The following is a 12445-nucleotide window of genomic DNA, read 5'->3' on the forward strand; positions in this document are numbered from 1 at the left end:
CGATAAATATTTGTTCATCCCAAATTGGCAACTAAACTATATTCATCGCAAAAGTCGTTGCAAATTTGTGATGAATATTGAATTCGTTGTAAAATTCGTCGCTAATTGGTGATGAAAATAGTTTATCGCAAAACTGTTATATTTTTGTAGTGACTGTCGTGATTAAAAGCTTAGTATGTTGGAACATCGAATTATGAACAGACTCATTTTTTGAATTTATTTGATGGATAAAATAGGAGATCGAACTATCTCTCATTCAGGGTATATTATACTTGAATAGTTTAAAAAATTTATGACGTTGAATTATCTATCAAGATCTATATATACTTTTTGATTTATCTTCATATTCATAATCCATAATAAATTTTAATAGAATTGAACCGAATTAAATATCTAAATTATTAAAAAAAAATAAATTTTCAATCTTCTCAATACTGTGTAAATCCAAAATCGACATTTTAATAAAAACAAATTAACATTCAACCATTTGATATATAATAGAGAAATGGTGTTAAAAAAAGTTTATTTCAAAGTCATTTGAAAAGAATTCACAATTTTTTTACCAAAATAATTTTATGTACTTTTATAAAAATTTTTAAAAAAACAGAACATAAAAAAAAATGTTTTTTACTCTAGAACAGTGTTGTTTGTTTGATTAACATGTAAAAACTTTCATAATTTTTAACTTTTAAATTACACATTAAAAATTAATAAACAATAAATAAATTTGATGCACATATTCACGGCACTATTTGTGAATTTTGAATTGTTAAACATTAGACAAAATTTAAGTTTGGATAATGTATTGATTTACGTTAAGGATTGGATACTTGAAGATCAAATAGAGCATCAAATACTTTGACAAATGAAAAATTAAATAGGACAAAAATCGAATACTTGACAAATAAAAGATTGCAACAAAAGATTGCGACAACAAAAGATTGGAATAAAAGATTGCAACAAAAGATTCATGGGACTATTTATGAAGAAGATCGGTGTGCATTTGCATTTCTCTACAAATTATTAGTGTGCAACAAAAGATTGCAACAACAAATATATAGACACAAATTGAATATGAGAAGAGACACAAGCACACCGATTTAACATAATTCACAACCCTTAGGGTTGTTATGCCCATGATGTATGATCTGTCAATAGATCACTTTGAAATCCTCTAACTTTCTCCTTTTTGGAACCACCAAAGGGAAGAAGCCTCTTATAATTTTCAATCCAATCTTCTTTTACATATATACAGAGAAATGATAGACAGATAGAACAATATAATGAATAGAAAAAATAACAGAGTTACAGATTTAGTTTGTGAAAGTTTGTAGATCTTGATTTCTCCACTGAGCGAGTTGAGCATTGTTTGTGAGGAATGGCGATTATGAGTTTGTTACTTGTTTACTTGCTCTTTTAAATTATAATCATCATTGTCTACTTCACTTGACTTAAACTTATCTTACTTTAGTTTTGTCTTTACTTAATTTAAGCTTACTTCATTTTTAAGCTTATTCATTAACTTCATTTAAGTTTACTTATGCTTACTTCTTACTTGACATCTATTTACGCTTACTTGATTTCAAGTATCATATTTCATTTCATACTTGGATCTTACTTAAACATTTACTAGTTTAGTCATAAAAATGCTTACTTAACTTAAAGTTTTTTACTTATAGTGGATTTTAAAAGAGTAAGATTTCAAAGTATTTTTTTAAGCTAAAAATGCTTTATAGGTATTTCTTAACTTAATTTTTTCCTTATTTTTATATACCGAAAAGGGGAGAGAAAAGAAAGGCTTAATATTAAGAAAAGAAAATTTTAAAGGTTATTTTATTCAGTGGGAGATTTTTTTTAAAAAAATAACTTAATGTAGGATTGAAAGAATGCGCTAAAGGGAGGGGTGAATAGCGCGTTTCGCTTTTCAACCGATTTTTGATTTAACAACAAATAGATATTGTGGAAGTGAGTACAAGTATAGAAAAGTAATGCAAAAATAAAAACACAAGTACACAGACACTGTCGTTTTACTTGGTTTACAACCCAAGACTGTTACTCCAAAGCCCAGAGTCTTCGACCATTTCTGACGGGCAATCCACTAATAGGACTTGTTCCTTATGGACACAAGTCGATAGATTACAAAAGTTGATAACAAGAATTTGATTAAACTTTACAATAAATAAATACTTGTTACCAAAAAACACCGAAGCTTGTTTGATTGTCGTTTCCTTGTGAATTCGGCGTAGCGGCGACTTTAGGGATGCACGAAGATGCTCAGGGCGCCGTCATCTCGACAAAGTGCTCGTGTAGGTCGTAAGAAGCGTTGTTCCGAACCTCTGGTCGAGTTGTTCTTTTATATAGTGCTCAAGTCGACTCAAACAAATCTCAAGTTGACTCTAGCTCAGCTTGATCTACTTTCTCTGCGGTGACTTTGTCCTCAGATCGACTTGAGTCCAACCTCAAGTCGACTCTAGTCCGACGTGGCACCTCCCGATAACCTTCGCCTCTCTGCATCATTATCTGGTGCTCAAGTCGACTCTAGTCCTCACTCAAGTCGACTTGAGTTCGACGTGGAGAAACAGAATTGCGCAGACTTCCGTTTGCGGTTGACGAGACTTAACGTTGACTTGAGTTTCACTTAAGTTGACTCCAACACTGAGAAATTTAATTTTTCCGCTCGAAGTCTGTGTGTACATTCTCTCCAACCCTGCATAAAAAGTTAGCCAACTAACATGCAAAATAAGGGTTTTGGAGAGTCAGTTCCTAGAACAGTCTCTTAATCTTAACTTCAGGTTTCTAGTGAGACCCTGGGTTAGACCAACGCCTACTGTTCCCCTTGGGAACGCATCCTGACCCACTCCACTCAGGAGAATTTTACCTTTACCAGCCAAGTCCTCCTAACTCGTTGGACTTTTGCTCGACTCTAATATTGTCCACTTTGGATCTAAGCCCTCATGATTTTATTCTTGGGCTCTCCCTAAAAGGTCTCATACCAATGAAAATATCTCCATAATGACATGATATTGTCCACTTTGGGGCTAAGCCCTAATGACTTTGTTCTTGGGCTCTCCCCAAAAGGTCTTATACCAATGGAGATATCTTCCATCTTTTTAAACCCATGATTTTTTCCATGTGTTTTAAATGTGAGACTATGTTTACACCCTTGCAACCCAACAATCCCCCCTCAAATAAAGGACCACAGACCACTCTCAAGAAAGCCTCCATTTGATGTTCGAATCCTCGACCCACCAGGACTTTCTGCCCCTCGGTCCACCCGACCTACTAGGACTTCCTACCCCTCGGTCCATCCGACCTACTAGGACTTCCTGCTTAGCCGCAACTAGGACTTTCTGCCTGATGTCTGGTCCTCTTGATTCAGACACGGGAGCACCCACTTGCTTTATTTAAGGTTCAACCCACATGGCTAGATCTGGATCATGACTCTTCCAACAGTTAGTCCGGTGAAGAGCGACCTCGCTCTGATACCAATTGTTAGAACCGATGGAATCAAAATATCTCCACAATGGCATGATATTGTCCACTTTGGGCCTAAGCCCTCATGGATTTGTTCTTGGGCTCTCCCCAAAAGGCCTCATACCAATGGAGATATCTTCCATCCTTTTAAACTCATGATCTTTTCCATATGTTTTAGATGTGAGACTATATTTGCACCCTTGCAACCCAACACTTAATACATTTTTTCATGACTGCATCTACTGCATCTATTTTGCTAACTTTTATCATGCATAAGTATATAATTTTTCTTTAAACATATTATTTTTACTAACTTTAAACTAAGTTTTCACATATCAAAAAAAGGATTGTTGGTGCTGGGAGCACCACATTGAACTTATATTTTAATGTATAAGTAAGTTTAAAGTTAGAATTGTCTATAATCTAACTATGTTATCAAGTATGTAGGTACAGATAACTTGACATGATGGCAAGACATAATTGGAAACTTAACAGTGACAAGATCTAGTTGGAATTAGACAACCACAAATCCTAGTTGGGAACTAGGCAGTAGCACGACTTGGTTAAGGACTAGGCAACCGAAAGACTTGGTTGAGAATTAAGCAATGGAAGACATGGTTGGGAGCTAGACAGTGGATATCCAAAGAGGTTAGTTGGGAGATGAGGTATTGGCGATGGAAGTCTAAGTGTGTCAACTGGGAGTTGAACATTTGACAAAGATTAAACTCCTAGAGGTACCAAGCAAAGGCAAGCTAAGTTTCGAGCAACGGGTGTTGTTCGAAACTTAATATTTGTATTATTACATTTTGTAGTAACTCTTTATCGCAGGAAGCAACTTGGTGGTTCCAGACGAGTAGATAGGATTCGAGCAACCTATTAGAGATAAGTTCTAATTGATGGAGTCAAGAACTTCAGGTGATCTAAAAGAGGAGTGGGCAACCTCGGTGGTCTGGGCAACCAGAGCAGCTTCTAGGTGACCTATGTGGGTGTGATCCAATGATCTGGAGGACACAGTCAAGATAGGAAATTAACCATGATCTAGTTGTTCGGAAGGAGTCGACTAAATCATTATTGATGCGAATAGAATTTACAACGAAGTTAATACGCTCCAGGCGACCAGAAGGGCTTCTAGTCAATCGGAAGAGTGGCAGTAAATGTTCGATTGGGCTCTATAAAAGGAGACTCGAAGCACTTGTTTTGATATTGAATCCACTCATTCTCTCTTCTAAAGTGCTCTTATTCTTCTTGTGCTGACGCTTTGAGCTTGTGCTAAAAGTTAACGACAACCTAGGGCTTGTAACCTTTCTTACTCTTTAGTTATATATTTTTATTATATATTTGTACTTAATGTTACAAATTCTTGTTAAAAAGTTTCTCCACCTCCAAAAGCTTTCTGAAAAAAATGTTAATAAGAATCTTTTTTTATTAAACTTAGATCCTGCATGCAAATCTTGCTAAGCGTTCTATTAGATCTTGCATGCTAATCTTGGTTTAGTTAATTAGTTTTGATTAGTCAAGTTGATCTTTACATCAAATTATTTATTTCAACTGCGTACTTTATTTATTAGTTTAGAATTGTTAATTATCAACTCATAAAATTCTTATATGCTATTTCACCCAACCCCCCTCCCCCCCCCCCCCCCCCCCCCCCCCCCCAGCATAGAGAAGGTCTATTAACACTACAAAAATACAGCCTATTTGCGACAAACTTTTGCGACGAAACATTTTCGTCGCAAATTAGGGATGAATTTTGCGACAAAACACGTATTCATCGCAGAAATGCAACGAAATTTGTGACGAAAATATTTTTGTTGCCAATTTGGGATGAAGACTTTTTTGTCGCCAAATTCGTCGCAAAAGAGCGACGAAAATCTTATTTCGTCGCCAATTTTGCGATGAAACCAAGGATTCGCCGCCAAATTGGCGACGACGAAACCCTGATTCGTCGCCAAATTGGCGACGAAATAACTCGTCCGTCGCCAAGTTGGCTAAAATGGTTCGGGTCACGGGTGTGGGGCCGCGGATAATAAGTTATGGTATTTGGCGACGAAAATAGTCGTAGGTTAAATATTTTCGTCGCCAAATACCCTAACTTATCATCCGCACGCCCGATCCCCTTTTCTTCTTCTTCGCGATTTTTCCTTCTCTCCTCTGATTTCTCTCCTGCGCGATTCCTCCGGCGATTCCCTCTCCGATCCCTCCGGCTCCGACGACGGCAACGGCGACGAGAACGCGTTAGGCGAGGCTGCTCGAGGGTAAGATCTATAATTTCTTTATAATTTTTTCGTTGTTTCTTCTCTTGGGGGCTGGAAAGTGGCGGCGTGAAGGTGGCCGGCCGGCGTGGGCTTGTTGGCCGGGCGATGGCATGGCGGCGGGGTGCTGGGGTTCGCGCGCGCTGGTTGCTGGGGCTGGCCGGCCGGCCGCGCAGTGGTGGGGTGATGGGCGGTCGGGCGGCCGCTGGTGGGGTGTTGGCCGGTCGGCCGCCCGCTGGTGGGGTGTTGGCCGGCCAATGGTGTGTGCTGGCCGGCCGGTGGTGGAGTACAGTGCTGGCCGACATCAATTTTAGGGTTTAGGATTAGGTTTAGCTAGGTTAGGTTAGGGTTAGGGTTAGACTTTGTGTTTAGGGTTAGGATTAGTGGTTAGGGTTATGTTTTAGGATTAGAGTTAGGGTTAATGATTAGGGTTAGGGTTTAGGGTTAGGGTTAGTGATTGGGGTTAGGGGTTAGGGTTAGTGATTGGGGTTAGGGTTTAGGGTTAGTGTTATGGTTAGTGTTTAGGGTGAGGATTAATGTTTATTTTTAAGGTTAGGGTTTAGGTTAGTGTTTAGATCGAGTTAGGGTTACGTTGCCGGGCGGATTAGAGTTGTAATAATATTTGTGTATCTGATTTTAATTTCAATATATTTTAATTAATTATCTTTGTTATATAATATAAGATTGTAAACTTATTTGTGTAGGTCCTACTTTGAGGTGTCTTTCACATATTTGGCCTACGGATACTCGTGATTTCACCTATTGTAGGTATAATTTTGTTGTTGTTAAAAGATAATACCATGATTACCTTATCTTATGGTTGTTAATGAGCTTATGGTAGGTTTTATATGTTATAGTTTTGTTTATTAATTTAATAAATTGAAAACAGGAAAAATATAGAATGAAAGGGGTTGGATGTATAGAAAGAACAAACCTAACCATAAAGGTTTATGAGTTTATGGTTGGAATGGAATAATTTTTAGAATTTGCTTATACTCATGTTGAATTTATGGATGGAGAAAAGAATAAAATGTTTATACATCACCATTGGAGGGGGTACAAGAATAAAATGTTTATGAATCACAACTTGCCTACACATTTGAAAGATCCATTATACTTGCCATGATGGTTGTATGATATACTGGGGAGAAGATCAAGATGCAGATTCCATATTTGCAAGTGTCCGATTAATCCATATCATAGATAAACATGGTGTGCGGAGTCACACACAGAAGACCATGTTATCAGTTCCTTATAGATTATAAACAGTGTTCACAACCAAGATGGATTGGACAAACCATTGGATTGGTTGTAGTGTAATTTGGTCTTAGTCTGTCTTGACTATAGAATTACTCTAGTATACTAAGTGTGTATTGAGCAGGACCATCTGAGGATTGTTCGATTTATACTGACTATATAATCGAACTAAACCTCTGTTACTATAGATGTACATGCTCTTAATCTCGATATAATAACAAACACATGTACGTAGTATGTACTTCTTTAATTCATCAAAGGGTGAGATTTAGAACGATAGATCAAAAGGTCCGATGAGTTGGAAAGTAGTATTATGTACATGGTGTGTTGTTGATTATAGAAGGAAACTGTGTCCTATAATCTAGGCTGATGATGTCCCCTTGAGGAGCTCATAAGGATTATCATGTAAACCCTGCAGGTGGACTTTGTCTGCATGATAATAAGGTTGAGTGGTATTACTCCTGGATTAGAAGTTGATTAAATTCGAGTTGTCAGTAACTCATTTGATTGACGGATATACGATATCTTAAACACAGAGAGATAACTGTACTTATAGTAAGAAGGAGCTCATATTATAATATGGGATTGGTGCGGTAGTGCAATAATAACTCTCTAGTGGAATGAGTTATTATTGATAGACTTAAGCTGTGTGTTTGGTGAAGAACATGGGAAGCTTAAGTCCATCAGGAGACCAAAATCAATTCCTCCTCTGGGTCCCTGCTGTAGCCTCTAGAAACCCTCAAAACCACCTTGGAAGAATTCGTGAAGAAACCAGACATTCGAACGAATCCTCAAGATTATTCCGATTGTCTTTGATTTCGATTTCAGATCAAGAATCAGCGGCGGAAGTAGAATCTCTGTTGAAACCCTCACCAGAGAATCCTTTTCACCATTGTTGCCGAACTTCGCTTGTAATCATCCTATAGGATCTGGAAATCAATTTGGAAGAAGAAAATCTGGAGATCGCCGAAGAAAAACGGAGAAGAACAAAGCGGGATGACGAAGCTACAGTAGAAAATCGCGATCCCGGGGCTACAGTGATCTTTCTCGTTATAACTGGGATTTGAAATCACTGTGCTGAGCCGGGTTTATTTATGGTTTAGCGCCGGTTCAGCCCCATTTCCATCCGATTCAGCTCCAAATCAAGCCCAATTCAGATCCAATTCGACTCCGGTTCGACCCATTCAACTTAAATCTTGATCATGAAGTTTTGGGTCCATCAAATTGATCAATTTTGGCTTGACTCGGTCTCATTTGGCTCGATCATGGTTCAATTTGGACCCTACAAACAATCAACTCAATTAATACTAAATTAACCATCAAAATTACAGAAATTATATCAATCATCTAAAAATAGAACATGTCACAAATGTAATTCAATTATGTTGATTAAACATTTAATTGTCCACAATAAAACCCAAAATGAATCAACAAAATACTATAAAATCCTAACTTATCACTCATACCAATAGTGATATCTTCCATCCTTTTAAACTCATGATTTTTTCCATGTATTTTAGATGTGGAACTATGTTTGCACCCTTGCAACCCAACACTTAATACATTTTTTCATGATTGCATCTATTTTGCTAACTTTTATCATGCATAAGTATATAATTTTTCTTTAAACCTATTATTTTTACTAACTTTAAACTAAGTTTTCACATATAAAAAAAAGGAGTGTTGGTGCTAGAAGCACCACATTGAACTTATATTTTAATGTATAGGTAAGTTTAAAGTTAGAATTGTCTATAATCTAACTATGTTATCAAGTATGTAGGTACAGATAACTTGACGTGATGACAAGACATAATTGGAAACTTGACAGTGACAAGATCTAATTGGAACTAGACAACGACAAGTCCTAGTTGGGAACTAGGCAGTAGCACGACTTGGTTAAGGACTAGGCAACCAAAAGACTTGGTTGAGAATTAAGCAATGGAAGACATGGTTGGGAGCTAGACAGTGGATATCCAAAGAGGTTAGTTGGGAGATGAGGTATTCGCAATGAAAGTCTAAGTGTGTCAACTGGGAGTTGAACATTTGACAAAGATTAAACTCCTAGAGGTACCAAGCAAAGGCAAGCTAAGTTTCGAGCAACGGGTGTTGTTCGAAACTTAATATTTGTATTATTACATTTTGTAGTAACTCTTTATCGCAGGAAGCAACTTGGTGGTTCCAGACAAGTAGATAGGATTCGGGCAACCTATTAGAGATAAGTTCTAATTGATGGAGTCGAGAACTTCAGGCGATCTAAAAGAGGAGTGGGGAAACCTCGGTGGTCTGGGCCACCAGAGCAGCTTCTAGGTGACCTATGTGGGTGCGATCCAATGATCTGGAGGACATAGTCAAGATAGGAAATTAATCATGCTCTAGTTGTCCGGAAGGAGTCGACTAAATCATTATTGATGCGAATAGAATTTATAACGAAGTCAAGACACTCCAAGCGACCAGAAGGGCTTCTAGTCAATCGGAAGAGTGGCAGTAAATGTTCGATTGGGCTCTATAAAAGGAGACTCGAAGCACTTGTTTTGATATTGAATCCACTCATTCTCTCTTCTAAAGTGCTCTTATTCTTCTTGTGCTGACGCTTTGAGCTTGTGCTCAAAGTTAATGACAACCTAGGGCTTGTAACCTTTCTTACTCTTAAGTTATATATTTTTATTATATATTTGTACTTAATGTTACAAATTCTTGTTAAAAAGTTTCTCTATCTCCAGAATCTTTCTGAAAAAAATGTTAATAAGAAACTTTTTTATTAAACTTAGATCTTTGCATGCAAATCTTGCTAAGCATTCTATTAGATCTTGCATGCTAATCTTGGTTTAGTTAATTAGTTTTGATTAGTCAAGTTGATTTTTACATCAAATTATTTATTTCAACTGCGTACTTTATTTATTAGTTTAGAATTGTTAACTATCAACTCATAAAATTCTTACATGTTATTTACCCAAACCCCCCCCCCCCCCAGCATAGAGAAAGGTCTTATAGAATAGACCCCCATGAAGCAGTTTGATGATACTAAATGTTTGCCAATGAAGGGCTCAGGTGACTTGCCTATGTAGGATCGTTAGGAGGGCTAGAGGGAGGATGAATAGTGCTTTTGGCCATTTTCACAATCTTTGACAAACCCGTAAAACTCATGTACGTGAAACAGAATAGGTAGCGGAAATTGACCCAAGTACACAGTAGTTTTACTTGGTTCACATCCACAGGCTACTACTCCAAGGCCCACAATCAAAGATCATTTTCGACGGACAATTCACTAAGTAACTCCCCTCTTACGAGAGGAAGTTAAGCACTTTACAAATATGTAAGATCGATAACAAGTATACCGACCTAGAATTTAAGTACAAAGCAGTAAAGCACTAAAAGTTATATCGATAGAATAAGGATGTGCAGGTTTCATTGTAGCTTCTCGGCATGATGATAGCGTTCCGGATGAATTATCTTCGTGCAGACAGTTGTCATTAATTCATAGTCAGATGCCTCTAGGGTTTCTCCTCGAAGCTTCTTTTATTAAGTAATCTGGGCGCCTAGAAGCCTTTTTAAGCGCCTCCATGTTGTCCCGTTAATCTACTTTCAACGCTGCTGACTTGACACTTTCGGATGCTTGTATCCCTTTCTGGGTGCTTGTATGTTGACGTGGAGGTTCCGGATCAACTTGACTCCGCAACCCCTTATCTAGATCTAGGCGCCTAGAATCTTTCCGAGCAGCTAGAGACTGAGGTGTCCCGACCACTAGGACTTTACCACCTCGCTGGCCCGTTCTGCTGACACCCGATCGCTTGGAACCAATTCGGGTGCCTGGATGTCTCATCGCCTGGATCCGAATAAGGGCGCCCGGAACACAAAGTTTTAGCCCCTCTCTTCTTACATTATAAGTTAGTCTAAAGCACAAATTGTAACAGGAAAGAAACATTTTAACAAACTGTTTTGGTCTTGACTTCAGATTTCTATTGAAACTCTAGGTCAGATCAATGCCTATTATTTCCCTTACTGGGAATATGTCCTCACCCACTTTACTCACAAGAATATATCTTGTGTCAACCAAGTCCTCCAGACTTATTGGATTTTTGCTTAGCCTCGATCCTTGGCCCCAGGAGTTCCACCACTAGACGTCCAGTCCTCCAGACCTGCCCAGACTTCCTCTTGATGCACTTGATCCACCAAGACTTCCTGCCTAGTCCTCCTAATTAGGACTTCCTTGCCCAGTCTTTCAAACCATGTCTCCCACTTAATCCTCCAGATTAGGTTTTCTTGCCTAGCCTCTAGCTAGGACTTCAACCGCCTAACCGCAATTAGGACTTTCTTGTGCCTAGCTGCAACTAGAGCTTTCTTGTGCTAGTTGCACACTTAGTTCAGCTCATCAAATTACTTCACACACTTAATTTAAATCTTTTTCCATTATCAAAACTTAAATTCGATTATTTAGCCTCTAGCTAGGACTTCCACCGCTTAACCGCAATTAGGACTTTCTTGTGCCTAGCCGCAACTAGAGCTTTCTTGTGCTAGTTGCACATTTAGTTTAGCTCATCAAATTATTTCACACACTTAATTTAAATATTTTTTCATTATCAAAACTTAAATTCGATTATTTAGTGCTCTCTACACTAACAGCATGTACTTGGATGACTTTTTAGAGCTACCTAGGATGGGAGGTGGAGGAAGCTCATCTACCCAAGTTGTGGTAAAGGGAAAAGGAGAGGGAGATTAGTAAAAGAAGAAAAAGTTATTCCAACCCTTGTAGGAGTTGGGGCTGGCTCCTAAGAACTAACAATCAGGTTGAGCCATGAAGTAAAACACTTCATCTCGGCTATCTTCAGTTGATTCAAAAAAAAAGGACAAGGGGAGTTAGAGGAAGTTGGAAGTACTACAACACTATAATAGTGCCAGGTAGGATATGAAAAGAGTTAGGGGTAAATTGGTTTAAGGGGACATATAAGTAGATGGTGATATCCAAAAATAAGCAATGAAGGCGTCATCAAATTAAATAACAAAGAAGGTCAAGATCTCCTTCATTGAAACATAGGGTAGTTCATGTGTTTAGAGATGACAACCTCGATATCTTGGGGAAGGAAAACAACTACGCCAAGGATTAGGTTGTCAACTAATGTCATTTGGGAGATCTAGTAGTTTAACTAAGGACCCTCAATCCGAGTTTCGGGCTCCCCTCTAGGCATAACTTTAGTATGAACACCATCTAGACTAAAGAGAAGAGAAAAGAAAAAAAGGGACTTATAGGATTTGTAGAATTCAAAAATCAAGGGAAGAAGAGGCTAGAAGCAAAATGAGGGGAGGAAAGCCAAGAAATGGTCTTATAAATCTTTTCCCCATAATTTAATCTGGTAGTATATTAGATGCTTTTGTAGGATTGACAGAACACGCTAGAGGGGAGTGAATAGCGCGTTTCACTTTTTAACTGATTTTCGATAAATACTTGCGGAAACGTAAATTGCGGA

Source organism: Curcuma longa, chromosome 15 (assembly GCF_044706935.1).
Source record: "Curcuma longa cultivar G26 ecotype Majalengka, Jawa Barat chromosome 15, ITB_CL_G26_1.1, whole genome shotgun sequence".
Taxonomy (NCBI): domain Eukaryota; kingdom Viridiplantae; phylum Streptophyta; class Magnoliopsida; order Zingiberales; family Zingiberaceae; genus Curcuma; species Curcuma longa.